This window comes from Ambystoma mexicanum, chromosome 1p (genome assembly GCF_040938575.1).
Source record: "Ambystoma mexicanum isolate Mex_15411 chromosome 1p, UKY_AmexF1_1, whole genome shotgun sequence".
NCBI classification, from domain to species: domain Eukaryota; kingdom Metazoa; phylum Chordata; class Amphibia; order Caudata; family Ambystomatidae; genus Ambystoma; species Ambystoma mexicanum.
This window is the reverse complement of record NC_090921.1, coordinates 1,052,849,158-1,052,863,194: the sequence shown is the minus strand read 5'-3', so window position 1 is coordinate 1,052,863,194 and position 14,037 is coordinate 1,052,849,158. Positions and strand designations below refer to the sequence as shown.

Below are 14,037 nucleotides of genomic sequence, written 5' to 3'. Positions count from 1 at the left end.
ACATACAACAGCATGAGCAGGCAAAGGTGAGCCAGACATCACATGCAACACAAGGAGTACACTACACATGCACGGCACCACCACACTTGCATGCATGTGTACACCTCAGCCAACTGTCGCAGTGTTCCGATGGGCATCCATGTCACATCTGCCAATCAGGCTTCCACATCCCGCTGTCACATGCATCCATGTTGCCTCACTGTTGCACCCTTGTCAAATACACACACATGCACATGTACACAGTGCTGATACATGCAGCTGAAAACAACATACATGCGTGACATCACGAACATGCCCATTTACATACACATTCATCCAAACATGTGTGCCCACGCAACTGCATTTGGCATGCAAGCCTACACACACAAGCACCATCCATGCCTCACACATGACAGCCCTCGCATGTGTTAGCCTCACGGTCCTGTACACCCCCACCCATACTCGGCCCCATACAAACAGATGTGCAACCGGCACACTACTGGCACATCACCACACGCACAGCTTACAATCATGGTGCATGTACACTTACCGCTTGACTCCAGACGGGTCTGCCTCTCAAGGACCTGGACGTGGAGCGCTGGGGATATGCGTTCCAGGACCCTCATCTGATCTTCCGACAAGTGTCCCCGGCGCCCCTTAGCATCCGCTGCCTTCAAGAGGTGCCGGGCCTTGTTCAGGGTCCTGGACCTGAAGTCCTCCCAGCGCTTCTTGACATGTTGGAAGTCGCGGACTGCCACCCCCTCCGCATTGATGGCAGTCACAATGTCGGTCCAGATCCGAGTCCGTCCTTCCTTGTCGGCGCGCACACTTCCGTAGAGGGCATCATACTGCCCCAGGACTTGCTCCACCAGGACACCAACTTCCCTGGCACTGAAGCTGGTGCCCCTCTGCCTCTCTGGCCGGGGGTTGTCAGTGGTGCCAGATGTTGCAGTGCCCGACATGACAACCCCAGAGGCAGGAGTGGTCACAGCAACAGCACCCCTGGCTGATGTGCAGGCAGCAAATGGCAGGGCACGTGGGCAGCAGGCAGTCAGGCAGCAGCAGATGGCAGGTGGGAGCGTGCTCGGGGCTCTGGGGGGCAGTAATTCGGCCTTGTGGGCAGGAGCGTCGTCTTCCATGTGCTTACGCGTGGCCAGCTTGATACGGAGTGATTTGGCACATGAAAATCCTGCACGTCTGCGTGTAAATCGAGGAAAGGCCCTTAGCGCGTATGCACGTCAGCACGCATATGCGATTTCATTGGACCAAAGGCCCTTAGCTCGTGAGCGCATCTGTGACGTGAGGCGCGCGGGTGTTTCCCTCATTACACGTGATGACAGAGCACACGTTGATTTCCACCAATCGCGTGTGGAACTTCCTGCGCACCCCAGAAATACACGTACCCAGGCCAATCGCGCGTACGCTCTCTTCCCTCCGATTACACCCGATGACACTCGGACGTGCAGTTTTACCATGTGTGCTCGCATATGCGATTTCATTGGCCCACCATGCGCAGCTGTGACGTCACGCGTATGGCCGTAGAGAATGGCGCGTGTAAAAATGAAGAGATACACGTCCGAGTGTCAAAGCGCGTAATTGGTGGAAATGGCCTCATCGCGTATGCGCGTCTGTGACGTGTGTATAAAGGTATGTGTAGAACGCCATTTCCTTGTACGTGCTTTTCGTGGAGAGCGAGTGGGTGAAATCTGTACTTCTTGTCGGTTCACACGCGATTTACTTCACGGCGTTTCCAGTTTGTACTCCCTGTTACCTCTGACAGCTTTTTCTCTTTTCCTCTTTTTCCTGGGCCTGTTTCCTCAAACAGCGTTCCCTTCTACTCTTGTCCTGTCTCCTCAGACAGCGTACAATTCTTCTTTTGGCGGGGGTTTTGCCAACGCGTACACGCGCATATTTTCCACGCTTTTGTTCCTGGCAGACGGTGAGTTGCGCACGCCTTCAGAGGTCATTCTAGGCTGCGTGTGACACGCATACGTTCATTCTTGTGTTCCTGGGTGCAACAGCGTAGTGCAGGTTTATTTTTCCACGCACGTGGTCTAGGAGGGGTTGCGTGCACCTTACTTTGCTTTTTTGGGGTGCCTGTGCGTTGCGTGACCTGTCATCTTTCCCCAGGGATGACATACAGCCTTGCTAGAGCACTAGGATACGATTACCATCTGGTACCCAACCCCTTTGACTCCCAATTGCCCAGGACAATAGTTCACATCGACTCCCATATGCACAATAACATCAGCGCCATGGCTGGGAGGCGACCAAGCCGTAAGGGTGGCAAAGGTGGCCGAGCCCCAAGTGGTGGCCGTGGTGGATCCATTAGGGGACGTGGCCGTGACTTGCAGGGTGCCCCTAGCCCCCCATGTGTGGAGGAGCAGTCAGGGACACCCATGCCCCCCCCCGGTTGAGGTTACCGTGGCTGACACCATCCATGCTCAGCCCTTGTTGGACCAGCCCACTGTGGAACCAGACCTGGCACAGGGTGACTCCATGGCTGACTTCCAGGTCAGCAGGTCTAGGCCACGTGAGCTGGTGAACGTTGGTGTCATCAGGCTACGTTGTTCAGGGGCAGCTAGGTCATCTGCTGCCCCACGTAGGCAGGCTGGGGAGGCTGCAGGGGCAGCTGTGGCTCCATCCACCCCACCTCTCACACACCCATCCAGGACAGTGTCCGTCCAAGTCCATCATGCTGACATTCCCCCTGACACCATCACACTTGAGCTAATGCCTGCACCAACTCCCATGATGAGTGTGCAATCCCACGCTCCTGCCCCTAGTGTCCAGAGCGGCGTAGGACACTCAGGATCCCCACCAACTTCCAAGCGGAAGAGGAAGAGTGCTCGTCCAGTAGAGGCTGATGCCCCAGACACCGCTACACAGTCCGGCCCGTCAAGGAAGCCCAGCTTCAATGAGGCCGAACTGAATGCACTTGTAGAGTATGTGTCCGCACATGACCGCGAAATCGTGATTGTTGCAGGATCCAAGACCACACCTGCACAACGTCAGGCACACTGGCAGACCATTGCGGACATCATAAGTGCCCTTGGAATCGTGAGGCGCACAGCTAATGAATGCTACAAGCGCTGGAATGACCTGAAGTGCCGGGCAAAGAATAAGCTGGCCTCAAGTCATTCCACAACTCTAGTGACTGGAGGTGGGTCTCCAGCAGACGACATAGAACTCACTCCACATGAGCAGGTTGCTGGGACCTACGTCACGGAGGAACAGATCCAAGGCGTGGGAGAACTGGCAGATTACGAGGCATTGTCCGGTGAGTGCACATGCATGTGTGTGTCATCCATGTGCATGGTGTGTGTGGGAGGGCTTCTGTTTGGGTGCCAGGGGAGGGTGTGTGTGCCTGAGTGGTTCGGCTCACCCATGTGCCTCTTCCTATACATTCTTGGCACCAGCATTTGGGTATAGCAGCATCCCTTTGGCCAACATTAGACATCCAGCCCAACACCACGCCAGTTGCCCTTGGAGTGTCATCTTGCCACAACACTGTTGCTCATTTACCTCTGTTTATTCAGGCAGATTGTTTGCATACCACCACTTTTACTCGGGATTTCTCAGTCCTATTGTCACATGTCTGACATGGCTATGGTACAGTGGATTGGCTCAGTTTCCTGGACATGATTAGTTTAGACATGTCCCTGTGCTATAGGACCATTTTTGACTGGCAGCTGCAGGTTAAACATTTGAACCATTAGAATGAAAATAATCAATTATATGAGCAAACTGGACTGCATGAACAATTGGTGACCTCCTCTCCCTCTTCACTTCATGGCTAGGGTACATGCCATCTGTGTGATGGCATGTGTATGTGACCTGCCAATCACTGGCCAATGTGTGATGCCACTGCTAGGCAGCATGCATCAAATGTGTTCATCTTCCATCTTGGTGTCATCAATGTGTGCCACCTGCCTCCCTATCACACGCAGTGACGGTGCATGCATGGGAGTGTTTTAGTCATGTGGGACATGTGTCAATCAAGTACTGTTTCTGTAGCCTCTCAGCCCTAATTGTGTGCCATATTGCTAATACCTGTTTCCATTTGTTTTCTTTTATGTCTTTGCAGGGGAAGACGCACTTGATACTGCTGGGGTTGTGGAGATGGTGCAGACCCAGGAGGGGTCTGAGGGCCGACCGACCACCAGTGAGGGACGTGGTGTGGTGGTGGGTGAAAAACCACAACTGCTGCAGGTCGTGCTCTCAAGGGGTGTCTCTGGCTGCACCTCCCCCGAGCTGTATTCAGGTGTCGATTCGGATGATGAGACCTACGTGCCGTCGCAGGTGAGTGTTCCTGGGAGGGATTCTGTTCTGTCCGACCCACCTGCTCCAGGGTTAGAACCCTCAATGGGGATGTCAGTGTTGGCAGGTACGCCTTTGGTGGTTACGGATGCAAGGTCACACTCCGCGACATCTGATCCTGTTCCTGGGCCAGCAGATCAGAGGGGGAATGCAGTCCTGCAGCCTCAGGCAGTGCCGGCACAGCAAGGCGCAGTTCGCCTTGCCCCAGACAGGTGTGGTGCCCGCCGACGTGGTGGCCGTACGCCACCTGGCAATACCGCATGGGAGCAATCCATTTACGGTATGGCAACCCAACAGGCAGCATCATCAGAGATGATGTCTCAGGCCATGGATAGGGTAGCCACGTCCATTGTCCCCTCCGAAAGGCTGATGGAGCGACTACAGCAGGCAACCGACTCCATCTGCCAGTCACAGAGGGAGGACATGTTGGCGTCCGACAGGGACAGGCGGGCGGCACTGGCGACTCTGCAGGAAGCCATCTCCATAGAGTCCCAGGGCCACAGGGAAGCCCTGAGGCTGGAACTCCTTCACCTCAGGACGACTCTTGTTGAGCTTGAGGCTTCAACAAACCGAAGGACAGAACAGCAGCTGGAGCGTCTCACCCGTACGCTCTCAGCTGAGATGCAGGCAACTAGGGCGGAGGTCCAGGCATCCCGTGAGTTGTTGCATGGGGACCTCTGCACACTTATCCTCCAGAACGAGACCTACCACACCCGCATGCTTGCAGCCATGGAGGAACAGACTAGGGCTTTGCGTGGGCTGCCTCCCGTAGTGCCACCACCTCCTGATGCAGCTGCAGAGGGTGAGGATAGGGACAGCAGTGATACTCCCACAATAGGGTAGCCGTGTAGGCCATGAGCCCATCGAGGTGTTTTTTTTTCCGCAAGATCCACACAGGTGGGTTTTGGTGTGCACCCTATCCTCGGACCTCCTGGGTGGCCTCCCCCCACCCCCGGGCCCATTAATGGCATTTTTGATTTTTTTGGGGGGTTTTTTTGTTTTTGTTTTTTGGGACAGTGTGTTGCCTTGTGTGGCTCCCGTGGGTATACGCTGCATTGTGGCTGGACACATGCAGGCTTGTCATGGATTTGGTTCAGATGCTTGGGTTTTTGTCACACACACCCATCTTGCTTCCCGTTTCCATGGGCTTGCAAAGGGTGTGCCCAAGTGACATTGAGGTACATGGTGACATTGGACTCCCATGAGCTGTGTGGGCAGTCTGTAGTCAATACTGTGTATACATTCATAGTGCATATTGTTGTTGTATTGTACACTGCGTGGTGTATTGATATGTGCCTCTGTATCCATCTTATCCTCCATATTTGCAGGTCCATTCCTCATGTCTTCACAATGCAGTCCACCTTGGAACTGGAGTCCATGTTGTAAGCAGTGCACCTACACTCTTGCGTGGCGCTAACACTGTATACTAAGTGTTCGGAGGGCTGTCATCATCAGGTGGTGAGGCTAGCTAATTTTCAAGTCTGTAATGTCATTTTTAAGGTAGGTTGGAGGTTGCGTAGGTGATTGGTATTCTTGGTAAGTATTTGGTAATGTGGGTTGTAGGTCCTGCATTACTGTGAGCATTTCATGTGTGGACATGTTTCCATTAGGGACACTGTAGCTGCTGACACTTGGGGCATGTTGTGGGGATTAATTTCTTTCCTCTCACATTGCATGACATGCCATGGTGTGTTGTGTGGCCGTGCCGGGGAGGGGGTGGGTGACATGGCACTGTTTTCATGTAGTATTTTGCAAGTGGGTATTCATTTCTGCAGCATGGAAGTGTCTTTTCATGACACTGCATTGGTGGTGTTTGTGTAGGTAGGGATGCACACATTGTGACACTTCCACATGAACAATCTCAGGCTGCTATGGTTCTGACAGTTGACAGTCCCTTTGTTCGTCTTAATTGTCAGGTCGAGTCATCATTGCTTATCAGATGGTATGTGCCAGGCCTGTGTGCACTCCACTGGGGTGTGATTTCTATGTGAAGTAATTAGCCACCAGCTGCGTACGGGCTGCCTCACCCCGTGCCCTCTCCCCTCCCATGCGCAACGGCCATGCATGTTGTTGGGGATGTGGGGGCACCACCATGTCCACAGCCAGGCCCCGGCGTGTTGCAACATTGTGCAGGACACATGCTGCCACTATGATCCTGCACACTACTGGGGGCGCATAAAACAGCTGCCCGCCAGAACGGTCAAGGGAGCGAAAGCGTGACTTGAGCACTCCGAATGTGCGCTCCACTATGCCCCGGGTTGCAATATGGGCTGTGTTGTATCTTACCTCTGGAGGCATGATGGGGTTCCGAATTGGCGTCATCATGTGGGTGCTCAGAGGGTAGGCACTGGCCCCTGGTGAGGAGGTGATGGGTATCATTAGTGGGGTAGTGACATAGCTCTGCATCTGACATGCATGCATGTGCAGTGGCATTCATACTCACCAAGCAGCCATGTATCGCCATGCCGCCCAGCTTCTAGGTCCCGGCTTAGGGTAGATATTCGGTAAATGAAGCTGTCGTGGGTGGACCCTGGATAGTTGGCATATACTGAGGTGAGGTGATGATTCCCTTAGCATTACATACTACCTGCACGTTGATGGAATGCCAGTGCTTGCGGTTCCTATAGATGTGCTCAGATGCCCTGGGGGGACGTAGTGCCACATGGGTGCAGTCAATGGCACCTAGCACTTTTGGGAATTGTGCCACACCGTAGAAATCGAGGGTGGCAGCCTGCCTTTCTGCAGGTGTCCTGGGCAGGTATATGTGCCTACGGACTGATGGGCGTGCAGTGATGATGTTCAAGACCTGGTGTAGGCAGCGTGACTGCGTGGCCTGTGACACCCCACCCACTATGGCACTTATCCGCTGAAATGATCCTGTGGCCAAGAAGTGCAGTACATTGAGGACCTTCTCCAGGGGGCTGAGTGCTTGAGAGCACAGGGTGGGTGATGTGAGGTCATCCTCCCACTCACTAACCAGGTCCAGTATTATGTGTGGGGGAAACCTGTTCCTCCCATACACCTGGTCATCAGGCATCCCAAAAAGGCTGGTTCTGGGAGTGAAAATTCAAGCCCTCACTATCCTCCTCCTCCTCCTTTGGTAATCCATGGCCACTGCTGCTAGGAATGGTATATTCATCCTGGCGTATGAGCTTGTTTGTTGTTTGCGTGCACTTTTATGCTGCGCGGGTCTACGTACGCCTGCTTCATGCTAGCGTACGTGTCTCAGGATTGGACCATTTATTTTTCGGCACGTCATAGGCGAACGTGTGAATCTTCCCGCCCACCCCAGGAATACACTTAGCACGCTCTCCCAGGCCCAGTCGCGGGTAAATATTCCCGCCCACCCCTGGAATACATGTACCCCACTCTCACAGGCCCAGTCGCGTGTGGAAGTTCACGTGCACCCCATACTACACGTACCCAGGCCAATCTCGTGTGGAAGTTCACGTGCACCTCGAAGTACACGTACCCAGGCCAATCGCGTGTGGGACTTCCCGCGCACCCCGAAGTACACGTACCCAGGCTAATCGCGTGTGGGACTTCCCGCGCACCCCAAAGTACACATACCCAGGCTAATCGCGTGTGGAACTTCCCGCGCACACCGAAGTACACATACCCAGGCCAATCGCGTGTGGAACTTCCCGCGCACCCCGAAGTACACGTACCCAGGCCAATCGCGTGTGGAACTTCCCGTGCACCCCGAAGTACACGTACCCAGGCCAATCACGTGTGGAACTTCCTGCGCACCCCGAAGTACACATACCCAGGCAAATCGCACAGCTGGGGGGTGTGGGTGCAGGGGGACATGAGTGGGGGCTTTTGGAGGCTGCCCCTGCACTGCTGGGGGGTGGGGGAGCATGGGGACATGAGTGGGGGCCTGGTGGAGGCTGCCCCTGCACTGCTGGGGGGTGGGGGTGGTGGGAGACATGAGTGGGGGCCTGGTGGAGGCTGCCCCTGGTGGCTGGGGGGTGGGGGTGGTGGGAGACATGGGTGGAGGCCTGGTGGAGGCTGCCCCTGGTGGCTGGGGGGTGGGGGAGATGGGAGACATGGGTGGGGGCCTGGTGGAGGCTGCCCCTGCACTGCTGGGGGGTGGGGTGCATGGGGACATGAGTGGGGGCCTGGTGGAGGCTGCCCCTGCACTGCTGGGAGGTGGGGGTAATAGAAGACATGAGTGGGGGCCTGGTGGAGGCTGCCCCTGCACTGCTGGGGGGTGGGGGTGGTGGGAGACATGAGTGGGGGCCTGGTGGAGGCTGCCCCTGGTGGCTGGGGGATGGGGTGGTGGGAGACATGGATGGGGATCTGGTGGAGGCTGCCCCTGGTGGCTGGGAGGTGGGGGTAGTGGGAGACATGAGTGGGGGCCTGGTGGAGGCTGCCCCTGGTGGCTTGGGGGTGGGGGTGGTGGTAGACATTAGTGGGGGCCTGGTGGAGGCTGCCCTGCACTGCTGGGGGGTGGGGGTGCAGGGAGACATGAATGGGGGCCTGGTGGAGGCTGCCCCTGGTGGCTGGGGGGTGGGGGTGATGGGAGACATGAGTGGGGGCCTGGTGGAGGCTGCCCCTGCACTGCTGGGGCATGGGGGTGGTGGGAGACATGAGTGGGGGCCTGGTGGAGGCTGCCCCTGGGGGATGGGGGGTGGGGGTGGTGGGAGACATGGGTGGGGGCCTGGTGGAGGCTGCCCCTGGTGGCTGGGGGATGGGGGTGGTGGGAGACATGAGTGGGGGCCTGGTGGAGGCTGCCCCTGGTGGCTGGGGAGTGGGGTTGGTGGGAGACATGAGTGGTGGCCTGGTGGAGGCTGCCCCTGGTGGCTGGGGAGTAAGGGGGTGGGAGACATGAGTGGGGGCCTGGTGGAGGCTGCCCCTGGTGGCTGGGGGGTGGGGGTGGTGGGAGACATGAGTGGGGGCCTAGTGGAGGCTGCCCCTGCACTGCTGGGGGGTGGGAGTGGTGGTAGACATGGGTGGGGGCCTGGCGGAGGCTGCCCCTGCACTGCTGTGGGGGTGGGGGTGCAGGGAGACATGAGTGGGGGCCTGGTGGAGGCTGCCCCTGGTGGCTGGGGAGTGGGGGTGGTGGGAGACATGAGTTGGACATGAGTGGGGGCCTGGTGGAGGCTGCCCCTGCACTGCTGGGGGGTGGGGGTAATAGGGGACATGAGTGGGGGCCTGGTGGAGGCTGCCCCTGGTGGCTGGGGGGTGGGGGTGATGGGAGACATGAGTGGGGCCTGGTGGAGGCTGCCCCTGCACTGCTGGGGGGTGGGGGTGGTGGTAGACATGGGTGAGGGCCTGGTGGAGGCTGCCCCTGTACTGCTGGGGGGTGGGGGTGGTGGGAGACATGAGTGGGGGCCTGGTGGAGGCGGCCCCTGGTGGCTGGGGGGTGGGGGTGGTGGTAGACATGAGTGGGGGCCTGGTGGAGGCTGCCCCTGCACTGCTGGGGGGTGGGGGTGCAAGGAGACATGAGTGGGGGCCTGGTGGAGGCTGCCCCCAGTGGCTGGGGGGTGGGGGTGATGGGAGAAATGAGTGGGGGCCTGGTGGAGGCTACCCCTGCACTGCTGGGGGGTGGGGGTGGTGGGAGACATGAGTGGGGGCCTGGTGGAGGCTGCCCCTGGTGGCTGGGGGGTGGGGGTGGTGGGAGACATGAGTGGGGGCCTGGTGGAGGCTGACCCTGGTGGCTGGGGGGTGGGGTGGTGGGAGACATGGGTGGGTGCCTGGTGGAGGCTGCCCCTGGTGGCTGGGGGGTGGTGGGAGACATGAGTGGGGGCCTGGTGGAGGCTGCCCCTGCACTGTTGGGGGGTGGGGGTGCATGTGGACATGAGTGGGGGCCTGGTGGAGGCTGCCCCTGCACTGCTGGGGGGTGATAATAGGGGACATGAGTGGGGGCCTGGTGGAGGTTGCCCCTGCACTGCTGGGGGGTGGGGGTGGTGGGAGACATGAGTGGGGGCCTGGTGGAGGCTGCCCCTGGTGGCTGGGGGGTGGGGGTGGTGGGAGACATGGGTGGGGGCCTGGTGGAGGCTGCCCCTGGTGGCTGTGGGGTGGGGGTGGTGGGAGACATGAGTGGTGGCCTGGTGGAGGCTGCCCCTGGTGGCTGGGGGGTGGGGGTGGTGGTAGACATGAGTGGGGGCCTGCTGGAGGCTGCCCCTGCACTGCTGGGAGGTGGGGGTGTAGGGAGACATGAGTGGGGGCCTGGTGGAGGCTGCCCCTGGTGGCTGGGGGGTGGGGGTGATGGGAGACATGAGTGGGGGCCTGGTGGATGCTGCCCCTGCACTGCTGGGGGGTGGGGGTGGTGGTAGACATGAGTGTGGGCCTGGTGGAGGCTGCCCCTGGTGGCTGGGGGGTGGGGGTGGTGGGAGACATGGGTGGGGGCCTGGTGGAGGCTGCCCCTGGTGGCTGGGGGCTGGGGGTGGTGGGAGACATGAGTGGGGGCCTGGTGGATGCTGCCCCTGGTGGCTGGGGGTGGGGGTGGTGGGAGACATGAGTGGGGGCCTGGTGGAGGCTGCCCCTGCCCTGCTGGGGGGTGGGGGTGGTGGTAGACATGGGCGGGGGCCTGGTGGAGGCTGACCCTGCACTGCTGGGGGGTGGGGGTGCAGGGAGACATGAGTGGGGGCCTGGTGGAGGCTGCCCTGGTGGCTGGGGGGTGGGGGTGGTGGGAGACATGAGTTGGACATGAGTGGGGGCCTGGTGGAGGCTGCCCCTGCACTGCTGGGGGGTGGGGGTAATAGGGGACATGAGTGGGGGCCTGGTGGAGGCTGCCCCTGGTGGCTGGGGGTGGGGGTGATCGGAGACATGAGTGGGGGCCTGGTGGAGGCTGCCCCTGCACTGCTGGGGGGTGGGGGTGGTGGTAGACATGGGTGGAGGCCTGATGGAGGCTGCCCCTGCACTGCTGGGGGGTGGGGGTGCAGGGGGACATGAGTGGGGGCCTGGTGGAGGCTGCCCCTGGAGGCTGGGGGGTGGGGGTGGTGGGAGACATGTGTTGGTGATCAGTAGTGCAAGGTGACATGTGGGTTGGCTGGTGGGCATGGCCATGGTGGATGGGTTTCCTGTGGGACATGAGCAGGGGTGCAGGGTAGTACCCTGTGGTATGGGCTGCCTGCAGGGGCCATGGAGGGTGTAGAGGGAACACCTGGGAGGACCAACATGGCCAAATCACATGTGGCATTTCCCGGCACCACCGAAATACACGTACCCTGCAGAAGTCGCGTGTGAATCTTCCGCGCACTTCGGAATACACGTACCCAGGCCAATCGCGTGTGGAACTTCCCGCGCACCCACACCTACCCAGGCCAATCGCGTGTGGAACTTCCTGCGCACCCCGTAGTACACGTACCCAGGCCAATCGCGTATGGAACTTCCCGCGCACCCCCACCTACCCAGGCCAATCGTGTGTGGAACTTCCCGCGCACCCCGAAGTACATGTCCCCAGGCTAATCGCGTGTGGAACTTCCCACGCACCCAGGAACACGCGCACACGCTATTTTTCACACAGCGGGTGTCCGTGTTTGTCGGTGCCCCTTTGCACCTCATTTGTCCTAGAGGGCCACTGTATGGCCCATTCATCATGGCTGTATATGGGTGCTTTTTGTTAGCGCACATTTTGGCGCACATTTTTTTCAGTCGCAGGGGCGCTACCGCCTGCTTTCTTGTGGCATACTTTTTTGGCCCTGTGCGCGTCTTTGACCGTGCGCTGGTTTGCCCTATTCGATTCCATGAATACGGGTTGTAGGCGAGCGTGTGGGCGTTCTGTGCACCTGCCTCCTGTACTTCCCCCGTGACGCCCATATTTTCACGCGTTGTTCCCCATTCCGAGTGTTGCGCCCCGTGTTCCGCCTACTTTTGTGATGTGCGCCGCATTATGTGCGATTTCGCAGTGGCCGTGGCACACTCTGTTGGATGACCTGTGCGCCGGCGTGCGCGGCGCACATTTTTAGCGCACATCCAATGTTTTTCTCGCGCACGGACTTCCATGAATCGCTGTGCGCTGGTTTTCCTGCGATTTTCGCACTTGCACTGCGATTTTCGCACTTTTCCTGCGATTCGCACGTTTTGGCACATCTGCGCGGGAATTTTCGGCGCACATTAATTCCATGAATCGACCCCTCAATATCAGTTGTCAGTATTTTAAGAGCGACAGATCTAAGTTAAATTTGGGTCTTTCCATTTTAAAATAATTTTTTTGAATTTTGTATACATTTTTATGATGAGGAATTGCTTTTATGAAAAATCTTTATCAAAATGTATACATTTTACTGTATTTTTCTGCTGCAAATTGATTGTCACCGTTTAGGTTTTATTTTTGTCTGATTTGTTACTTGTTAAAAGCTGCATGTCAGCTGTATATCAAACTAATACAAAAAAAAGAAAATCAATAGGATCCATTAGAAACAAAACAGTTGTTCAGCACAGAGGTCTGGTTTCAAACCATTTATTACATTTGTGGAAAACCTTCTTCTACACAATAATGTGTGTGAACACACGATATAGAGGCCTCTTGATGATAAATGCACACAGCACAGGAACTCTAAAAATACTTTTGAGCAATATTGGTTTGCTTTCACTGAAAAAAGCTTAATTTGATACAACAGATCATTCTCAATTGTGACTCAGTTTTCCATCTCATGAATTATACAATCCTAAAATGATAGGAAAATAAATATGCACAATACTTCAGTTTGCTCCATGGGCATCTACACACACAACACAGCAGAAACTGAACAGAAAGAAAACATTCATTATGTCACTGTGTGCAGTTTCTTTCTGCAGGTTTCATAGAAAATATATCTGTTACAGAGACTTTTGTACATGGCTTGCAATTACATCCGTGTAGATATAAATCAAAAGAAGAGTTCTGGTTTCTGTCAAGTAACCTGACCTTTGCACTGCCCTCTGCCCTAAAGATGTGCATAAATGTACACAGGAAAAGAATAAAGCTGTCATATATAAAAGATTTGAATGCGTAAAAAGCCTGCTAGGAAGCCCCAACAACCTCTGGACTTGGAAAGGGAGGCAGAGCGCAACGCATTCTGGAATGTAACCCCCCACAAATATCTCAACCAGAAATGTATTCTGGCCCCCAAGCTCGACCCATAAGTAAAGGCAGCAGCTCCAAGGGTGTCACAGGAAATATTGGAGAGAAGTTGAATTTGTGTCAAAGCAGTTTTCTTTAAAATCATTTATTTCATTTAATAATACAATCTTCAACAGTGTAACTATTAACAATTAATACACTAGAGCATGGTATATAACATATTTTCACAAGTAATTAAGACCCAACAACTTGGGGCTCCCAAGCCCCACAAGACTCTGAGAGTCTTCCAACCACCACAGAGAGGCTTTCGCCACTGTGGTTGATAATTATGCAGGACCCCATAAAGGGAATCCAAAACCACCGGGAGGCTAAAACCACTCTATGTCACTCACCAATACAAAGTACCGTCACTACGTAAACCTACGATCAGGAACCATAACACAGTAAGAACGCGCCTCTCAGAAATACAGCTCTTTCGAAAAATCCAGCTGGGGAATAGTTCCACCCTAGAATAGCTCTGCCCCAGGAACAGCCTTACTTCTGGGATAGATCTGCCCTGAAACACCAAAAGCCACAGGATAGCCCTCAGATCGCTGGGATAGCCCACAGCCTCTAGATAGAACCCAACCACAAAATATCCCACACGAGGAAAGACTGACGCACAAGATATAGCCAAAACAGAATAAGCCATGTGGAACAATCCCAAAATGCCACATCTGGACATC

General features: G+C 56.3%; 1 protein-coding gene across 2 annotated transcripts in view; it reads left to right on the top strand.

Moving 5' to 3' along the window:
- The window catches only part of LOC138447935 (uncharacterized), a 185,861-nt gene that overhangs the window by 60,279 nt on the left and 111,545 nt on the right, over positions 1 to 14,037 (top strand). The window lies entirely within an intron of this gene.